This window comes from Mastomys coucha, unplaced genomic scaffold (assembly GCF_008632895.1).
Source record: "Mastomys coucha isolate ucsf_1 unplaced genomic scaffold, UCSF_Mcou_1 pScaffold17, whole genome shotgun sequence".
Lineage (NCBI taxonomy): Eukaryota > Metazoa > Chordata > Mammalia > Rodentia > Muridae > Mastomys > Mastomys coucha.
Genome location: NW_022196899.1, coordinates 4,352,731 through 4,372,865, shown reverse-complemented (window position 1 = coordinate 4,372,865; position 20,135 = coordinate 4,352,731). Strand labels below are relative to the sequence as shown.

Sequence of the window (20,135 nt, the reverse complement as noted above, 5' to 3'; positions counted from 1 at the left end):
AAAAAAAAAAAAAAAAAAAAGCTTTGCAGTTGAGGTTGATCCTGGCTGCTTTAGGAGACTGAAAGAGGAAACAGTGCTGAGTGACAGGTGACTTGAGAGAGGCCAGCTGCGGAACGTGGGCTTGCTTTTGAGGCTGATATGAGTGCAGCCAAGCCAGACCGCCTTTGGCCCACTACAAGCATGCATACGCCTGTAGTCAGATATCTAACTGATTGGTAGACTTTGTTCAGTAAGTAAAGACAGTAGGTGGGTGGGAGGTCAACTCTGGTTCTCATTGTCCTCATTGCTGACATTTATTTTTCACCATTCTCTTGCATTGACTTAACCCTCATTTGTCAGTGGATCTAAAGCTGGTCTCTGTCCCCATGACAAGGACATCTGACCGCTGACAGCTAATTCCTACTCATCTTTAGCAATGGCGTCTCTAGAATTCTTCTGTGGAGAGGAGGGCTTGTTGCTGGGACGGTCACACCTCTGGGATGCCTGCTGTATGTCCCTACCAGAGAGACGGTTTGTTAGGGTGACAGGGTGGCAGGTAGGAGATAGCTGAAAGCCAGGACCAGGAAATTAGTCCAGTCCTTAATGGAGACTCCAAGTGCCCCGAGTTCTTCCAATCATGCCTAGGAAGCTCACCTCCTATTATTTCCCTCAGCCCAGCAATGTGATTGTCCAGACTGCCTTCTTGGCTCCTTGATGCAGGGATGACGGGCCAGCCCACGCGTGCCTGCTCAGCTCCCTCACTCAATGGGTTTGCAAGGTCTCTCCAGACAGTGGAATTATTTACAGAGAGTCTAGGTGCTCCTTTATTGACTCACATCCCCTGTTCCCTTCCCGTGCTTCTCTCTCTTCTTCTTCCTTCTGGATGAGGACAGTGCTATGTCAAAGCCTTGCCTCTGTTGGAGTGTGGCTTCCCACAGCTCATGTGTTCGAGGCTGGGTTCCCAGCGTTAGAGGGCTGGGAGGCGGTAAGTCTTGAGTGGCTCATGCTGCTCCAGGGGAAGTTATGGGGAATGGGAGTCTTCCTCCCCTGCACCACAAAGCTTTATGAATGTGCTTGTTCCCCCTCTTCTTTTAGCACCGTGAGCCCAAGTGTCACAGGGACAGTGTTGCACGTGGCCATCAAATCTTAGACTTTCTGGATTCCAGGACCCTGAGATCGAGTAAGCTTTTTTTTTTTTTTTTGTATAAATAAACTGCCGTCGCAGGTGTGCTGACAGCAACAGACCTGGATGGAGATGAACATTAGCGGGAAATGTGAACTTTGAAAAAGTAAAAGTAACAAAGGCCCCTCCAGAATACGTTCCCCCGCCCATTTAGGCTTCTCTTTTCTTGTTCCAGCTCTGTAGAAAGTATCTTATGTTTGCTTCGGGTGGTGGGGCTGGTAGGTACACTGCTAAAAAACACCCTAGCAGAGAGGCAGGAGAGAGAAGAAAGAAGACAGACTTAGTAAATCAGGAAAGGACAAGGGATGAGAAATCAAATAGTAAGGAGTAAAGAGCTAACCCTGTGCAAAGTATAGTTTACTTTAGTATAGGCAAGGTCAAGCATAAGAGACACATGGAAAGTTAGATGGCAGAAACACCAGCAGCAGGAGCACTGGCCATGTGAGCGGCAGGGGCAGGGGCAGGGGCAGCAGGGACAGGGGCAGGGGCAGGGGCAGGGGAAAGGTTCCACCCCAACTCTTCATAGGAGAAAGCATGGACTCTTTGCTGGGACCTGTGGGATGGCAGGGCATTAGGTCATTGGACTGTTCAAAAGGAATCGACCAACTCGGAGCTGTCTTGCCCTCACTGGGGATTGATAGGTGAGATGTGAATACTGTGGAAGAGCTCAGACCTCTGAGAACCACGATTGACAGTCAGAGGAATCAGAATAGCATCATGGGCACAGAAGTGGCTGCAATCCTGGATGCCCGCCCGATCACTCTTCAGAAGCGAATGGGCCCGGACGATGTGGCCAGACATAGCTCTACCCACAGCTCTACTTCTAATTGACTGGTAATCAGTATTTGATGATTGAGCAAGACTTGCAAAGGTGAATATTTTCCCTTTAAATTCACATCTATCCAAGTGTCACTCTAAGGATACTACTTACGCCTCTTTTATGTTTTATATTAAACACTGGGCAATTTAATATAACTGTATTACTTTAGAGTTAAATAATATAATGCACATGCAGTCTTTTAAAGCCTATTAGAAAATTGGCGTCTAAGTGGGTTTTGAGAATGTAAAGGTGTTCCCAGCAGAAATGGCTCAGTGGTTCAGAGTACATGTTTCTCACACAGAAGACCTGGGTTTGATGCTCAGCAATCGTACTGGTTGGTTTACAACCATCTATCTGAGCAGTTCCAAGGAGCCTGATGTCCTATTCCGTCCTATGTGGACACCTTTACACTTGTGGTGTGCATGCATACATCCAGAAGCACCCAGAAACACAGGGAAGTGAGTACAAACAAATCCTTAATGGAAGAAAGATGTCCGTAGTGTTTTCAAGTGTTTTCCCTTTCCCACAGCCCAGTGCTAGCAATGCATTACACTTCAGCTGAAGCACACATCCTCTAAGAGCAGCCAGCTGTACCGGTGTGCTTGGCAGAACTGCAGATGATCACAGTGGATCACATGCAGACTGAACAGGCTTTGGCAATGGCATGGAAGCCTGCAGGTCTGTGCAGTTAACTACTACATGACTGCAACTCCAGGAGATTCACATGATTCCTTCAAGACTTTCCTGCTTATGTGTTTTAGGGCTTAAAAAAGGTATTGGGCCAGGCCGTGGTGGCACATGCCTTTAATTCCAGCACTTGTGAGACAGAGGCAGGTGGATTTCTGAGTTCGAGGCCAACCTGGTCTACAGAGTAGTCCCAGGATAGCCAGGACTACACAGAGCAACCCTGTCTCCAAAAAACCAAAAACCCAAACCCCAAAACCAAAAACCAAAAACCAGAAACCAGAAAACAAAACAAAAAAAAAAAAAGAAAAGAAAAGAAAAAGGTATTGGAATAAGTTAAGTTGTGGTTTGAACAGGTATGGACTTATGTGTTTGAATGCTTAGCCCACAGGAAGTAGTACTTGTTGGAGGATGTATGTCATTGTGGGGGCGGGCTTTGAGGACCCCTATGCTCATGATCTGCCCAGTGTAGAACGCAGTCCTTCCTTTCAACCTGTGGATCAAGATGTAGAACTCTGAGCTTCTTCTCCTGCACCATGCCTGCCTGGATGCTGCCATGCTCCCACCATGATGATAATGGACTGAACCTCTGCACCTGTAAGCCAGTTCCAATGAAATGTTTTTCTTTATAAGAGTTGCCTTGGTCATGGTATGAAGTGGAAATTTCTGGTTTCTTTGGAGACTCAGTTGTGTCATGTGGTATTTTTCTGGAAACTGTCTTATGAGAGGATGCTTGTGCTGAAATAAAACATGGGGGGCTGTTTTACTGAGAACAGACAAGCAGTGTTTTTTTCTTTTTAATTTATTTTTATTTTTATTTTTATTTTTGGAAGCAGCCTGGAAAGGGGACTGTGATGTTTTGCTAGAGCGGCTGCTTGAGAGAATATGTGATGTTTGGAAAGGGTATAAAATATAACCCATCAGGCAATGCAACAGGCAACGAAGATGTTGTATGGCATTGGTTTGCCTAGCCACTCTTTGCTGATCATTGTTTGCCATGACTTCATAGAGAGAAATGCAGCAAAGAACTTCTGGTGGTGTTCTGTGCTATTTTCATGGACTTGGGCCGACTGGCACAGCCTTGCAGTTTCTTCTGAATTGAAATGCCGTTGCTGATTCATGAATGGTGCTTGCGAGTGGATCAAAATACCGCTGCTGGTTGATTCCTGTGAACAGAACTGCTCATATCCTGACCACACAGATTGGATTCTCTCCATAAACTATTTCTAAACAGGCCCACATCTTCCTTTGCCCTATTAACCTTTCCTTTCTCCTACTTGTGCTGGGTGGTGGGCTAGAAGGGAGGTTAAAGCATTTACTTACCCTTATTAAAAGTAGGTTTTGAAGAATCTAAGCCTACGATGGTGGCTCTTCACAACAATAAAACCCAAGCTAAGACCCAAGTTTGATATAAAAACACTGTTTACAGTTACTGCACACAATTTGGTGAGTTAGCCAATGTCCTAAGTACGTGGATATTACCGCCAAAGTTTTCTCCTGTTCTCTCTATTTTATTTTAGTGATAAAAACATACAACCAATGTTCTTTGTTTCCTTCCTTCTTTCCTCCTTTTTCTTTGTGTGTGTGTGCGATGCATGTCTGTAGTGATGCACACACACCCACTCACTGAGCCCAGGGTAAACTGGTGTTAACTCCTATCAACCTGCCCATTGCTTTGAGTCAAGGTGTCTCCCTTAACTTGGAGATGTGTTCTTCAGCTAGGCTGGCACTCAGTAAATCCCAGAAATCATCTCATCATTCATTTTCAACATTGCTGAGCTTACAAGGTGTGTGTGGGCCCATTCCTAACTTACGTGGGTGCTGTATCTGAACCCAGGTTCGTAAGCTTGAACAGCTGAGGTCAGACCGTGGTGGTTCACACCTTTGATCCCAGCACTCTGGATACAGAGGCAGGCAGATTTCTATGAGTTCAAGGCCAGCCTGGTCTACAGAGCTAGTTCTGGGACAGCCAGAAAAACTCTGTCTTGAAAAAACAAAACAAAACAAAACAAAACAAAACAAAAAGCTTGACCAGCAAGTGTTCTTTCTTACTGAGACATCTCTTCAGTCTCACATTCCCACCAGGGTCCCATGTAGCCCAGACTAGCCTCCAACTTTCTGTGAAATCAAGCTGACCTTAAACTTCTGGCCCTCCTGACTCCACCTCCCGGGTGTTTGGATTACAAGCGTGCACTACTGAGCCCAGCTTTACAAAGTTCTGATGATAGGAGGCAGGGTTTTTCATGTGCTAGGCAGCTAATCTATACCTCCAGCCCAAGATCTACCCTTTCGGTGAATTTCTAAATATACAGGGAAATGTTTCCTGCAGGCACAGAGGCCTCTAGGATGAGTGGCCTGTATAGTATTGGCCCTCACCTGTTCCAGTGGTGGCTTTCAGAGTCATTAGCTGTGGCTACTCCCTCTTCCTAGATTCTGCAATTAGAAACAATATGACAATTCCATGTGGGCCCAGACTTCCATGGTCCCTACTTCCATGGCTCATTCTCTCCTTTGCTAGCACCAGGTCTCATACTCAGGATAGTACTGGTCAGTCTACACAGGCCCCACTTAGGTTTGCTCATGGACTAAACTGTGCCCAATGACTTAACGTAAAATGTAGGATTTTGAAAGAAATGACAGCAGCAATCTTCTCAGGCCTCTTCTGCCTCCTTTATATAGAGGTCTATGCCAGGGGTTTCTGTGTTGTGTTGATAACAGAACGACGAGCTAAAGATGACAGAACTTGCTGATAAAAAGATCCATGTCTCTGGTGACTATGGCAGTGCTTTGTCAGTTCTGCCTTGGACTGGCTGCCTCTCCACTGTATTTTACCAGGGGAGAAGACCAGGTCCCAAAGCTATCAAAAAATTGTCTAGAAAGTGATTGACAGTTGAATTACTACCTGAAATAAGATACAGCCATCAACTACTTTTTATGTGTCAGGCACTGTGTAATAAATTCTCTACAAATGTTTTACATTTTAAATTCTCTATTATTAGACCCATTTTACAGATTATAAAAGTGAGATAAGAGGCAGAGTAACTAGTTTAGACTCATTCTGCTGGTACATTCTTGGAGGAAGTATTAGAATTTAAGCAGTACAGTAAACACGCCTTCCTTTCTTACACGTGACAACATCGCTAGCAAGCTTTCCCTTGGTATCAATGTATGAGGGACTTATTTCTTCCTTAATGGATCAAAACTCTGACCTCCATCTCTCTGTTGTTATTATTAGTGGGATACAGACGTTCCCCTACTTAGCCCTAGATTCCTCTGAATCTGCATGTTGGGAATCAAGTGAGGGAACGGTCTAAGGTGACGCATCTGGACTTCTGAATATAAAGACCCACAGAGAACAAACCAGGTTGCCGAAACAGAGGCCACAGATACAGTGCTAGAAGCAAGAACCAGAATAAAAAATGAATGGGATTTGTCTACCACAAGCACCATTTCCCACAGGAAACATATATCTCGTGAATATGAGAAAAAGTGGTCTAAGTAGACTGGAGGGAGCTCTTTAGCTTAATGCAAAGTTTCCACTTGAGGAACAAACTACCTTATCTTTTTATTCTCCCCACCCATTTTTCTCAGGAGTGATTGAAATGTCAGGATTTGAGAAAACTTGAAGATCTCAAAATAAGGGAAGTTGGGGGTACAGTTTTCTGGAACTGCAAAGCCACATAGATGGTGATGAGCTAGATCACTGGTTGGCACTAGCACCTATTTGTTGTGTGTGTTTCACTTGAGCAGTGAAGTGTTACTTGTAATTGGGTGACATCTTACCCAACCAGAGTCTAGTCAATAATGCATAAACACGAGGCCAAGGAGAGATTCCAGGATTGAATTTAATTGGGCTGCGAAAGCTGTTGTCATCTTGTCTCCCTGCACTTCCTCTTCCTGCTGATCTCGAAGGACATGGCGTCTAGACCCATGACATGGATTTTGGATTGAGGATGGTTATACAGAAAGATGGCAGCTGAGCCCTCCATATTCACGTGAGTTCAAGGACACTTTGTCTGTGGACTTCCGTATCTGTGGACTTCCTTTGGAGAATGGAACTTAATCTTGTTGGCAGACAAGTTCCTTTTATTCCTGCCTTGTACATGCCAGGCTGACGCGGTGATGTAAAGCCACATCCATTTTGGATGGCAAGAATCAGAGAAGGATTAGAATGAGTTCAAGACATCAGCTGTGTTATAGATTCACAACCGACAACAGAGCAGATCTATGAAGGGGCTTGACAAAGTCTCCCTCCTCAGTATTCATTCTACAAAGAACTCCTGAGGAGTCCTATGTGTGAAGCTATTTGCCAGGCATTTGGGGGCACAGGGATGAAGCAGGGCGTGATTCTGTCTAGACATTCACAAAATGCATCTGGTGAGTGGATCGCCAATCTCTTTGATCTGTGCACCCGAGGCATTCATTTTTGTTTTATTAACCACAGCCTCTTTTTATGGTGATGAAGAGGAAGAGGAAGAGGAGGAAGAAGGAGAGGAGAAAGAGGGGGAGGAGGGGGAGGAGGGGAAGGGGGAGAGGAAAAGGAGGGGGAGGGGAGGAGGAAGGGAAGGGGGAGGAGAGCTGATAAGCATCTATGTGCCATCATGGGCGTGGTGGTCAGTTGACACCTTTCAGGAAGTGGGTCAGTGTAGGTGTAGGACTCAAACCCAGGTCCTCAAGCCTCTAGGATAACTGCATATTGATTCACAGCAGCAGCAACAACAAAAAGAATAGAAAACCAAATTAACAAGTGCTAGGCCTTTAGGCAGGGTTCACCAATGTGCGTATCACTTGACTGCAGCAAGTTCTGAACACACAGCCGAGGAGGCACCTCATGAGCTGACTCACAAATGGTGCCTTTGAACTCAGAGCGATCCCCATCGGCTCAGGTTTGAGACTGTATACCTTACGGAGGCGGTATTTCCTACCCAACGTTTTATTCTCTTACACAACAGCTCAGTTACAGAACATGAAGACTCTCAACATTGTCTTACCATGAATCCTTAGCGTGAACGTATCCAATTATTCTTTAGGTTGGATTGCGTTAGAGCGTTCATGTCTAGCTGGGCATGGAGGTGCTTGCCTATAATCCCAGCACCTGAAAGGCAGAAAAGGAATATTAGGAATTCAGGGTCAACCTGGGGTGCGTAGTGTGTTCAAGGCCACACAATACCCTGTCTCAAGAAAGAAGGCTTTACCTTAAAAATTGCTATTGGGCTTGCTGAGCTGGGTTTCATACCTTTTTTTTTTTTTTCCAGTGAATTTTGGCTTAGGATGATGGCAGAATTTCTGCCAGGTAAGATGACATACTTGTCATCCCAGCATGCAAGAGACGGAGAAGGAGGATGGCGTTCGAGGCCAGTTTCAGATGGACCACAGGTGTGAAGCCTGCCTGGGATTCACCAGCCCACAAACCAAACAAAGCAAACAGAAAGGACCGGATTGTAAGATTTTTCTAAAACAGTCCCAAGCTTACTTCTGCCACGCCGAACGACATGTTTATGTGACGTCGTGGTCTCAGCACTAGTAGGAATAAACTGCATGTGTCAATCAGCTCAAAAGGATGCCACAGATGTGTTCCATACTGCCATATCAAATAGCCACATTTTAACCCTTTACATAAAAGAAAATGAGGGCCAGTGCAGTGGCTCAGTGGATTAAAAACTGTTGTCACACATACCTGGTGACTTGACTGCCAGCTAGAAAACTAATTTGCAGATGTTGTTCCTTGATCTGACCTGTACATGCAAGCTCTGACCCTTGTGTCCTCACCCACACCATTTCCAATGCTCACGTGTGCATACGTGCACAGTGTGCGCACACACACACACACCCCAATGATAGAAGGAATACATAATCAAGCACACCCCTTTCATTAGTCTGCAAATTTGCTTTGATCTTTTATAAATGGTAAAATTATATTTTTACATCTATGTGTATATATCAGAGAAACAACTGAAAATACATTTCTTGATGGTTTATTATCAATTAAGTGTTTGACTTGTGGAAGGACTGGGGACCACGAACAGTGCTAGAAGCCCTGTATTGAAGACTAAAAAGAACGCATAGCGTGAACACACAGGGCTCCCTACCTCCGTGTGACACGAATTTCTGGCCGTGGGAATGCATTCAATCATGCGCCCCTAGTTTGGCTGCACATTTACACAGGCAACCTTGCTGTGGGATCAAATTTCTTCTGCTGCTTTCAGAACGCCTCGTATGCTCAGGTGCCCCTTTATATGGTGGTGTGGTTGGAGGGTGGGGGCGATGAAACAATAGTCTCTGGGGGGCCTCTGGGGAGAATCTCGGAGTTCCCTGGGATAGGAAGTTCCCTAAGAAATCAGAAGCCACAAAAATTCCCACCGAACAACAAAGCGTGTGCAGCCGAGATAAAAGGAGATGGGGGGTTGAGAGAGAAAAACAAAACTCCTCACCCTGGCGGGGAAGCAGGTGTGCCCAATACAAACAATCGAGTTTCTTCTATTATTTGCAGAGTTTAGGAACAAAACAAAACAAAACAATGCTCAACCCCTCCCCTCTCCGGTGGAGGGACCTTCAAGGATGCTTAAAACAAGGAGATGAAAAAAAAGATTTCTTTCTCGCCCATGTAACTGCAGAGAAATGTAAAAGTAGCAAATACACAGACCGGCCAGACTGCAAGTGATGAAGACCACCGGGCCAAGAGCAGTTAGAAGGACCCCATCTTTGGAGATGGACCTGGGGACAGCTTCTCATTTTGTCCTCACAGCTGACCCTTCAGCTTTGAAGCCACCAGCTGATGAGCTGACCCCTTCTGGATGCAGCATCTGGGTCTGTGCTGTAGTCGAGCCAGGAAGAGCCAAGAACACCTGCACTGTGTGCTGTGCGTCTCCTCTTCCCGTGGACCCTTCTCAAGTCTCCCAGAGTCTTAGGAACATGTTTAGCTCATCACGTTATTTTGTAAAATTTGCAAAGGTAAATGATTTCTATGCCTGTTGAGTAGTCCCCACTTGGGAACCGACTTTAAGGTGGATAAGCCCCAGACTGAACAAGAACAACACACAACGTGTAGCTAAGGCAGCATCCCGAGTCAAAAGGCTGGAAGTTAGTAAGGAAACGACGTTGGAACTATCGGCTCAGGACTCCTCTGGCGTAAATACAATAATGCTGGAGGATTGGCTCTTCTAGCCACTAAAACCTTCCACCACCGCCCCTTGCACGTATCTGCCCTGTTCCTTTGGTATTTTATCATGCAACGTCTCAGGGAGTCAAATAACCCCAAGCTTGAAGAATGGCTCTTGACTTGTGCTGTGGGGTCAGTGGAGGATAAGAGACCTCAGTGAGAGTCCTCAGCTGACTTGAGGCATGCCTATGCTTGTCTTGGGAACAGTAGCGACCTTTCAGGAAGGACTCAGACACTTTTCCAGAAAGCACCACAGGAAGAGAACAGAGTAGCAAGGTCAACCATATTCAAAAGCCAGGGGTTGTTTTGAATGCAGTGTGGTGTCTGCCATGGAGATTTTTCTTCCAGCCTGAGTCTCCAAGGATTCATGCCAGGACCTGAAACAAAGAGGCAGAACATTCAAAAGGCATTTCAGTGGGACTGTGTGGTACTGCGCACGCAGACGGAATGAGACCCAGTGAGACTTGGGGGCTCGCTTGTAACAGCTGGGTGGAAAATGGTACAGCTCTTTTCAGTGTGTTCGTTCGGAGGGGAGATGGGAGACACAAATACTCTTGTGGTCGGCACAGTTTTGAAGGGGCTGTGACTTTGGGACCAGCTCTTATTGGAGAGAAGGAAAAAGTGTCTTTAGGCCAGAAGATCAGGTGACAGACAATCAAGTGACAGGGCACACAGAGTATGATTCTCACGGCCCACTTCATGGTTGGCTCTTTACATTACTTATTCCTTTAAAGACTTCTCTGGAGCTAGGGAGATGGTTCAGTGAGTAAACTGTTTGCACGTGAGAAGACCTGAGTTTGAATCCCAGCATCCATGTCAAAGCTGGGTGTGGAGGTGAGTACCCACAACCCTCAGCCCCGGAGGAGGACACAAAGGAAGATTCCGTGTGCTTCCTGGCCAGCCATTCCGGCTGAAATGCCAAGTGCCGGGTTCAATGAGAGCAACGACAAAATAAGGCCGAGGGGGGGGGGGTAAAGGAAGACACAGGCCGAGGGAGGGAAAGGAAGAAGATAAACTCTGGTCTCCACACAGACTGTGAGAGACAGCTATACTGATGAGTGCACATCACAGCATGTGTGCACCCACAAGCATAGGCACCACGCACAGCACCCTGTCCCCTCCCCAACACAAACTTTCCCTGCATGGAAGGTAGACTTTTGTTGCTACAGCTGCTGACAGATAAGGAGACCAAGTCTCCAGAAAAGAATTACTAACTTAGAATACACGCAGCTGGTGCGAATGTGCTTGCCTAACCTTTTAAAACCCCAGTTCCCAATTTTTATTTTTTTTTTAGATTTATTTATTTTATGTATGTGAGTACACTGTAGCTGTCTTCAGACACACACCAGAAGAGGGCATTGGATCCCATTACAGATGGTTGTGAGCCTCCTCATGGATGTTGGGAATTGAACTCAGGCCCCTCTGGAAGAGGAGCAGTGAGTGCTCTTAACTGCTGAGCCATCTCTCCAGCCCTAGCTCGCACTTCTTAACTCTGTGTACGCAGTTGGAAGCCAAAGAGTGTTTTTGTTGATCTAATTGTTAATTCATTTTAGCCCCCCCCTAGACTGCTGAGGTATCTTGAAAAAAAAAGTAGTATTACTATGAAAATGAATTTGATTTTACATGCAGTCTTCATTTATTTATTTATTCAAAAACACTGAACACCCGTGACTGAGCCCTGGGCTATGTTTACTATAGTATGCTTCTGTTTTAAGAACTGCTCCTGGGCTGGAGAGATGACTCAGCCGTTAAAGGCTAGGCTCACAACCAAAAGTATAAGAACTGCTCCTGTTAAAATCTGAAAAATTCACGTGCTGGAGAGCATCCATGTTTGCTACTACAATCCTGCTATAATCGCTCCTCTCCCAAGCAGGGTTATTTGTATACCCGAAGCTTTTGCCTAATTCGGTCTAAGCAGAGACTCAACGTCTTCATTGGATACGTTTAAGTACTTGGACAAAAGGTGGTGTTCGTTTATTTCTAGCCTGTCAGACTAAATTGTAAAGGTTGAATTATGTTTCTCTGACTTAAGAGAGGAAATTGGAAAAATGTTCTGCCAAAATTTGCTTACTGATGTACTTGCCCTTGTGTATACAAGGTTATTGTTCGCCTAGAGAGATCTCAAGCACACAAAAAGCAGATAGGACATCATTCAGCCTTCATAGGTGGGCCAAACTGATGACTACACACAGTGTCACTGTCACTGTTCCAGTGGAGAGGAAGAGCCTGAAACTTCACAGAAATAGAGTCACCTTTTTTTATGAGCCATCCCTGTTGAGATGACCCATTGAAAACATAATACTTGAACCAAACAGTCCACGATTCTCACTGGTAAAGGATTGTTTGTTCAGAGCAGGGTGCATCACTTTGTCTGTTGTTCATGACTTTTCTTATGGAAAAATGTTGAGTTTGCAAGGGTACAGGTTATGATTCTGACTATATATAAAACAAGATGGGAGGGAGTGGGGAAGCCTTAAGTGTAGGGGGCATAATCTATTATGTTCTGGATAAAAATAGTTCCACTCACTCTTGATTTGCAAGGAAAACATCAATTAAACGGAACATTGTTCCTTGCAGAATGTAGATGCCGAGTTGTCTCTGGACCCCTCCTTTGAATTCGTTGTGCGCTATGTCGTGTCTTCTGTTAGGAGGAAATTATCAACAACAAGAGGAAATCCTGGACTAGTATTGAATAGTCCTTATTTTAAAGGGACTTCCCTTCTTGTGGGAATTGTATGGAATCAGAACAACACTATAAAATGTTGGAATTATTTTACAAGGTTTGACTTTCGGCCCCATTTTTTTTTTCATTTTTTTTTTTTTTTTTAAAGATCAGCTTATTGTGCTTAAGATACAGTCAATTGTTGAGCTGGAGAGCATTCTTCTCAGGTTCCGTGAACCTTAAGGTGAGGTGGAGGTTAAAGCATTGGCCGCAGGAAGCAGGAGGTCCTCAGAGACACCCGTTTATTCTAGAGCACACAATGACTAATAAAGGCCATTTGAGTCACAAACATTTGCCCCTTTCTGAGCAAAGATGACTGTCTTCAAGGTGAGGAGACTGAAGAAGAAGGTCCTCAGTTTCCTCCTCATGGGTTTGGCCCAGCCAAAGATGCGAGGGTTGAAATGAATGGTCTGGAAGACCTGTGGTGGGAAAGAAGGGTCAAACTTACTTTTCTCCTTCTGAGAGTAGTTAATTAGACCTGTGGCTAGGAGCTGCACGGAAGTTGCAGCAGCCTTAGGGGATTGGGCTTCTGTGCCCTCTGGTCTGTGAAACCAGTTAGCAGGCAGGATACAGGGATGCCGCCTGCCACACCCCTTGGTGCTGATCCACCCATGAATGTGCCTTTTGGTAAGGAGCTCTGATAGGGGAGGGTAGGTTGCTGTACCTGCAGTTATAGAGAGTCTAAAAAGCCAGGTGCAAGCACAGAAGTTCTTGGAGTTTTTACATCTTATCTGACAGTGTGCAAGGCTCTGGCATTGGGCTCAGTACAAGTTCAGTCAAACTTTCTAGGGTGATCCCACACTGTCTGGCATGGTAGCTCCTGGCCACATAACATCGGGCATGTTCATGTGCTTAGAGTGACCAGGGAACCAAATTATAAAGTTATCAAGTTATCTTTGAACTTTTTTGTTTGTTTGTTTTTTGAGACTGGGTTCCCCTTGTAACAGAACCCTGGCTGTCCTGGACTGACTTTGTAGAGATCCACTTGCCTCTGCCTCCCAAGTGATGGGATTAAAGGCCTGTGCCACTGTGCCTCTTCAAGGTATCTTTAATCTTAATAACCTAAATTAAAATAATTCTGTCACGGTCCATGACTGACACCTGCAATCCTGGCTGCCCAGTGTTTCCCCTGGGACTCTTGAACTCTCAGTAGACTTGCTCAGGGACCTGACAGTGGCTCTTTTGTGTGCTGGTCAGCATATATGTATATATACACACATATAAACATATACACACACACACATACACACATATATTTGTATGTAATATATAACAAACAATATATATTATATAAAATATATAATATAATCTATATATAAAACATGTGACATAATATATATGTAATGTGTGATATATAGTATATACACATATATTTATATACAAGTTATATATATACATTTATAATATATATATATTCACATCCTGTTTAACTAGCATGGGTGGTCTCTCCTCAGAGTGCTGGTCCCAAACCTGGAGCTTCTGTGGTCTTGAGAATGAATTGTTTTTCTACCAAGGAATACTGAAAAATGTCTCCTGTTGCCATCCTCCACTGCAGAGAGCATACTACATCCCCTAGCCGGTCTTGTTCAGTATTGAGCATGAGCCTGCATCCTTCTGGCTTCCTCCTCCTCTTCCTCCTCTTCCTCCTCTTCCTTCTCCTCCTCCTCCTCTTCCACTTCCTCCTTCTCCTCCTCCTCCTCTTCCTCCTCCTCCTCCTCCTCCTCCTCTTCCTCCTCCTCTTCCTTCTCCTCCTCCTCCTCTTCCACTTCCTCCTCCTCCTCCGTAGCACTGCGCTCGAGTTACCTTTCAATTAGTTTACAAGTGGAGCTAGAGTATCATTGTCCCATCACGTGCTGCTCTCAGGGTAAGCTTCGAGTAAGAAACGCAGGGTGTGTGAGCATTCCACGTATTTAGACGACTGCATAGCATACTCCAGGTTACGCGGACACACGGAAGACAGTTCATTCTGATTAACAGACAGTTTGGACTGACAAACTAGATCGCTGTAAATACCAACGTAGGCTAGTCAATTTCCAGGGAATTCAGCGCCATCAGACAATTTTCGCAATGACATAGTCTGAACGGAGTGCATTCTTTCTTGGGTGGCTTAGAGGTTATTTTAGAATCTTGTAATTCCCTTGAGGGATCATTATGAACAGTAGTGACTGTCCCTCTGCACACTAAGGAGGAGTTGGGCTCATCTGAGTTTTCTAGGAAGTTAGATACACAAGATCAACATTTGCTGAAAATAAGCCGATTCCTAGTTTTATTTCAATAATGATAGCATATTACTTTGGGAGGCTTTTACGTTAAGTTTATTGTATTGTTAAGATTAATATGATTCAAATAGAATGTCTTAAAATGTACCCATATGCTAGATGTTGAAGTTAAAATTCTTAACCTATTCCTTTAAATGAAGGTATTTTTGATGCAACAAGTGTATTTGAGAGTTGGTACAAATCGGACCCTGAAGAATGAATTTTGTATGAGGAAGTATGTAAACATGAAGATAATGTGTTCATCGTCATAAGTGTGGAAAGCACTGAAGAGTTCCACAGAAAGGTCTACACATCACATCGTTAGGGGCAGCTACGATTTGTTTCTGAGTCCTGTGCATGCATACCTCATCAGTTTCCTTCTTAGTCACTGTGACAAAACCCCTGATAGCAATGCCAAAAGGGTGAGGTGGTACGGTTGTTCATCGCAACAGGGAGGACGGGGCACTGGGCACTGCCCTTGAGGATGCCTGTGACTGGGAGAGCTAGGAATGAGGCCCTGCCTATTATAGACACAACTTCCCATACTGCGTGTCAAAAGGTTGGATAGCCGGGCAGTGGTGGGGCACGCCTTTAATCCCAGCACTTGGGAGGCAGAGGCAGGCGGATTTCTGAGTTTGAGGCCAGCCTGGTCTACAGAGTGAGTTCCAGGACAGCCAGGGCTACACAGAGAAACCCCATCTCAAAAAACCAAAAAAAAAAAAAAGGTTGGATAATTCTGTAAGTTCTACAACCTCCTCCAACAGTGCCACCAGGTGGGGACCAACTGTACCAGCACATTAACCCAGAGGGAATATGTTACATCCACACAGTTATAAATTAGAATATATGAAATCTAAATTCGTATCATTTTTTTCCTCATAAATTTGCATTGGGGCAGTTAGATGGGATGAAGGAAACCTACCCCATCAGTAGGGACCAGCATCATCTAATCCATCAAGGGCTTGAGTAAAGAGGAAGGTTTACCTCTTGTTCTTTGTGCTAGGACACTCATTTTCTCCTTCCCTCGAGCATCAGAGCTACTAGCTCTGCATGCTCTGAATTACACTAGCTATTTGTCATTCGTTATCATTACTACAAAGATCCTTGGAAAAATGAGAAGACACACCTGGGAAAAGAGGACAGACCGTAGTTCTAACATCCCAGGTTCGTAGCAGAGTTACTAGCGTTCTTGCTGTTTGAAGGTCAGTTGCAAGTGTTTTTATTTTACATGAGTGAGTGTGCACAGTGTGTGTTCAGGAGTCTGTGGCGGTCACGAGAAGCTGTTAGGGTCTCTGCCACAGGAGCTACAGGTGGTCCTGAGCTGTATGTGAGGGCTGGGAACAGAATCCAGGGTGGAGGATCAGGAATCTTTCATAACCTCTCAGCCACCTCTCCAGCCTGTGGAGATGGAATTTTAGAATGTTTATTTATGATTTGTGTGTGTGAGTGCATGAGAGAGAGAGACAGTATATGTGTGTGGGAGTGTGTGTGTGTGTGAGAGAGATAGAGATAGAGAGTATATGTGTGTGGGAGTGTGTATGTGTGTGAGAGAGAGTATATGTGTGTCGGAGTATGTATGTGGGTGGGGGGAGTGTGTGTGTGAGAGAGACAGAGAGTATATGTGTGTGGGAGTATGTGTGTGTGTGTGTGTGTATGTGTGTGTGTGTGTGAGAGAGAGAGAGAGAGAGAGAGAGAGAGAGAGAGAGAGAGAGAGGAAGAGAGAAAGAGAGAGAGAGAAAGAGAGAGAGGATTTAGTTTTCTCTTTCAAGCAAGGGGGAATGTGGGGATCAAACTCTGGACAGCGAGGCACCCCAACCGGCTGAGTCCCTTCTTCGGCCCCATATATTATGCTTTGTGAGAAGCCAGGAGAGGTACGCCTTAAAATAGGAGGAAAGCTAGAACACAGAGATGCTGGTTCCTGGGAGATACGACTTGTCCTGACATCCTATTTAGTCAAGTGGTCTGATGGGTGTGTTGGTAATTTATATAGAAGTGACTGATTGTTAACACTTGTCAGAGGCTCATGTCGCCAAGAGAAGATCTGTAGTTTGTACACAGTCCGCAAAGAATGAGTAAGACACAGCCTGCTGGGCCACCTAATGTGTCTTCCCCCAAGTTTCCGTGGTGAGCCCTTACATCCTGGTAACAGGCTTTTGGGAGGCACGTTCGCGTTGAGGGCGGAGCCCCCATTTAAAGGTGGTGGATTATCTTGGAAGTTAGCTCGTTCTAGGAGCTTCCTTGATCGCTTAGCTTTCACAATACCATAAACACAGAGGGTGAGACGGATCAAAAACAAAGCAGTGGTTTCCCCAATGCCTTTGCACTCGCTGCAGCGGTGTGGGTGGCTAGGAAGGACTAACGTGGAAGAGCTCTCCGAGGATGTATCGTCTGGCAGGTCTCTCTTCAGTTAGATTAGATAAGGAGGTTGGCTTGGTTCTTGCGCTCCTGGAGTCAGCCTTGTTTCCTGGTTCTCACACAGCAGCCCGACAGTGTTGTGTTTGGATTCACAACACTGGCCAGGGGATGTTTACGTCCTTACCCCGGACAGCTGTGCCCGCTGAAACCCAAGGAGCAGTGACGATGTTTATTTCCGGAATGGTAAAACACTAAAACCCTTGGTCTCTAAAAATAGGTCACTGTTTGACTTCACTGTGAACCAGAACTGTTTACCTAGCCTCAGAGCTGTCTGACTGGTGGCTCTCCCCAGTTGGTTCAAGCTGAGAAAGGTCTTACATTGTCTTTGAAACCCCACAGATTTTAATTTCCCGAATTATCACAACATTTGGAAGACAAGTATAAGATGGTTTCCTGTACTTATTCTGAGCGGGTAGCTCTGGGAAGTCAGCCCTTACGTCATAAACTCTCCGAAGTCAGAATTGCTTGCTTTCAGGAAATTTGAACTCTGAGCTGGAGAAGTCTGCAAAGTTGTTTGAATCCAGACCTGACCAGCCCACTCAGAAAGGAAACAGAACGGGGCAAGGATTCCCATTCTAGTAAAAGACTCCTCGTGGCTTTAAGGAAGACTGGAGACGTTTTTTTGTTTGTTTGTTTGTTTGGGCTTTCAAAATATCAAACATAGGGTCTGGTGACACTGGCCTGTAATCCCAGCTGTTCAGGAGCCTGAAGCAAGGGGACGGAAAGCTCCAGGCCTACTTGGACTACAAAGCCAGTTCAGGGTTACCTTGAGTAGCTTAGTGAGGCCCTGTATCAGTAATACAAAGTAAAAAAGAGGCTTGGGATGTTGCTCAGTGGTGGGACACTTGTCTATTCTGGGTGAGGTCCTCAGTTCAACTTTGGTACCCTAAATAAAAGCATGTGTTTTTAAAGAATACATTTTCCAATCTATAAATCTTAAGATAAGACTTTTCTGGATGAGCTGGTTCTCATGGAGGAGTGTCAGAATGGTGATGGTTTGTTCGTATGTATACAGATACATCTTTTTCACTTTTCTGTGGTTCCTAGACCAGCTTTCCTGTCCCCACCCCCAGGAGCTTGGTTTCCCACACTTCAATACTGCCCCTATTAGCAAAAGGGTTTATATTAGAATTACAGAAGATTTAAAAAGGACAGGTTCCGAGGAATTCAGGGTGGGCTCATACTCCCGCCCTAACACTCCTGCGCCCATCACTGGGCTTCCTGCCTCCCGTTCTTCTGCCTTCAGAACGCTGCGCTATTCCCTGAGCAGTCTTCTTACGCCTGTTTCTTCCCTGTGAACTTGCGATAGACCGTAAGATGTAGCCAGTCTCTTAGTCTTCAGTACCAAATTCTCACACTTGGAAATCGAAGGCCAGTTGGTCTAACTGGCCCACTGTTTTGTATTTGAAATAGCGTCTCATTGGAACCCAGGCTGGCCTCCAAATTATTATGGATCTTCTTGCCTCTACCTCCCTGAAATTAAAGGTTGGTATTAAGCATGTGTGCCAATGGTGGCTACAAGTGTTCTCACCTTCTTTCGGCATCCCCTCGGGTCCGTGCCTGTCTGAGCGCTGGACCATCTCTTCATCCTTCAAGGCCAAGTTAGGAGCATCACTTTCCTGTCATGAGTCACTTGGTTTCTCAATTACTTGGCATTTTATAATTTTCCTAAAGTTATGAAGGTGTCCTCGCCTAAGATCTGGTCTCATTTGTGCTGGTTGGTGTCAGAAAAAGCTGGAATAAGCTTGACTGTGAAGTCTGCAGGGTGGCTGGAAGCTGAGACTGTGCCCAGGGAGTGTCGCCTAGAGAGGTTTCCCTGGCTCACTGCCAAGCACTCAATCTCAGAGGCCTGCTTCTTCAATTTCCCTGTTTTCATCCGGGAAACAGAGATTGAGTATCCACTGTGCGGGAGCTGGTTTTTTTTTTTTTTCCAACTGATCTAATTTCCCAAGGACAGATTTGACCCCTGAAACATAGAATTATACCATGACTATGAGCCCGAGAAGGGTTGTGATGGAAAAATGGATTTAATCAATGAATACTATGGACACATGCACACATATGGCAACATCACGTTTAACCTTATTAACACACACAATTTTTTTTTAAAAGCGGACTTCAGGGTAACTGGGCTCATAAGTTAAATATGTAGCTAAGCCTATTCATGGGGAGAGCTGGAAGTACTGAGGGGACCAGGGTCATGTTCTTGACCCTGAACTGAGGGAGGCATCCATTCTCCATAGAACCCCAGGTACCACCAGAGGTTGTGGCCTCAAAGGTGAGCCCAGGATATCTTTTACCTCAAGGGTTCCACATGCCACACGAACCTCCAAATAGGACAGCCTTTCCCTTTGACGTCTGCAGGGTCCCTACGGACTGCCCTGTGGCTGGCATTTCACTCTGCTATTTCCTCCGCCAAACTTGTAAGGGTCTGACACATCTAGGGAGCTATTCTGACTTCCAAAAGCAATTTGGCCTCTTTTCCCCAAATATCCATGTTTTGCTTTCGGTCTCTCCAAGTTCGGTCTTGATTCTGTCTTGATAAGGGACTATGGAGAGATGGCTCAGCGGTGAAGAGCACCGACTGCTCTTCCGAAGGTCCTGAGTTCAATTCCCAGCAACCACATGGTGGCTTACAACCATCTATAATGAGATCTGATGCCCTCTTCTGGTGTGTCAGAAAAACAGCTACAGTGTACTTACATATAATAAATAAATAAATCTTTAAAAAAAAAAGATAAGGGACTATGGGTATGTTTACTGCAGCAATAACCCTGGTAGACAGTTATGGACTCAGGGATGAATGGACAAAAGAGATGCTCTGTCAAAACACAACAGAGTACTCTTCAGACACAAACAAGAAGCAAAGAATGCCATTGGGGCGGGATCGGTGGGGGTAGGGGTTGGGGGGGTGG

General features: G+C 45.2%; 1 protein-coding gene across 8 annotated transcripts in view; it reads left to right on the top strand.

The window, feature by feature from the left end:
* The window catches only part of Hey1 (hes related family bHLH transcription factor with YRPW motif 1), a 21,222-nt gene extending 12,886 nt beyond the window's left edge, over positions 1 to 8,336 (top strand). For 7 of the 8 annotated variants that reach the window (XR_004120370.1, XR_004120364.1, XR_004120368.1 and 4 more), the window contains 3 exons: positions 1,075 to 1,159; positions 1,804 to 2,033; positions 7,922 to 8,336. The gene's annotated coding sequence lies outside the window, so the exon portion shown is untranslated. The remainder of the gene's footprint in view (positions 1 to 1,074; positions 1,160 to 1,803; positions 2,034 to 7,921) is intronic. The other variant, XR_004120371.1, reaches the window with a different exon arrangement.
* The last annotated feature ends 11,799 nt before the right edge of the window (positions 8,337 to 20,135 follow it).